Raw genomic sequence first — 1,349 nt, 5'->3', positions numbered from 1 at the left:
TCGGGCCCCACCACCGCGCTCCCGCCCTCTCCGGCCCCCGCGGCCGCGAAAGAAGGTGCGAGCAAGACTGAGCGCGCGGCGGCCGGGCGCTAGGACTGAACCTGCGGGGGGCGGGGCGGGGCGGGGCCGCGGCGCGGGGGGCGGGGCGGAGGGCGCCGGCGGCCGAGCTGACCCTTCTGTTAGCGTTACCTGTGCCTTGGCCTGGGCTAGCCCGCGGCCAGACGCAAGCGCACGGCAATCACCGGCGGCGGGGCCCACGGTGCTGGCAGTTCCTGGGAGGACAATAGGCACTCATTGTTACCGTGAGAGCGCCACCCCCCAGGATGCGGCTTCCTTCCGAGGATAAGCCACGTTCGACTCCCTGGGCACAAAGGAAGGTCGCAGGACTCTTGACTCAGAGACCCCGGGGTGCTGCCGCCTGGGTGCCCGAGGACAATAGGACCCCACCCGCACCCTGACACTCGTACTAAACTTCGTGCGCCCACCTCTCTTCGCCTCCACTAGCCGATCTCTCCCTGTCCCAACGCGCAGGGAAGCAGGGCCACCTGACCGCGCCACCCCTCCCTGCCGGGCCACTGCTCTCCAGGCCACTCGCAGCCGGAGGGGAAAGGGGAGAGGTGCGTTCTGTCAGTTTCTAGCTCGCTCCCCTGGAGCTGCAGCCAAAACCCGGAGAGTGGATTTAGCGAACTGGAGACGCCAGGGGCTCCTGACTGAGCGAGTGGGCACGGGAAGAACAGCAGACGCTGCAGGTTTTTCTTGTCCAGAGGGAGGCGTTTCTTCTCCCTCGGGATTTCTCAAAGGGATTTGCCTAAAGCTGAGGCAAGCGGGTGGTGGCTGCCCAGACGCGCGCCGAGGCGCAAGTGGCGCAGCTGCCGGCCCAGGAACGTAAAATTCTGCCCTTGGCTGCACCTGCTCCCGCCGGTCACCCAGCCAGCACCGTAGCACGTTCCGCCCCTCAGCCCCCGCCCAGGGTGAACCTGGTTAATTTAAGTTAATTTTCTCAATCGGCCTCTCTCTCTTCCTCCAGTCGTCGGCCTGGGGAAGGAGTAGGCGGCAGGAAAGGGCGGTGTTTTCCGGCTGTGCGGACCCAGCCGGCAAGTCAGCCTCGGAGGGGGTTGGGACCCCGGGGATTTGGACTCTTACGGCCCGGCTTCTGCCCTAGGACTCTGAGGTTGGGTGTAAATCCTGGCACAAAGCAGAATCTCCAGGGGATCTTGGCTTTCCAGAGCCCTACTGGTCATCCCAGCGATGTCCTGGGGTTTGTCTGAAACCTTACTGGGGGCACTTTAAGACAACGACGTTGGGAACTAAGGCTGACGTTAAGGTGAAGTGTAAAGGAAACGGACACA

This window comes from Otolemur garnettii, unplaced genomic scaffold (genome assembly GCF_000181295.1).
Source record: "Otolemur garnettii isolate 467f Iridium unplaced genomic scaffold, OtoGar3 scaffold00095, whole genome shotgun sequence".
NCBI lineage: Eukaryota > Metazoa > Chordata > Mammalia > Primates > Galagidae > Otolemur > Otolemur garnettii.
This window is presented reverse-complemented; position numbering follows the sequence as displayed.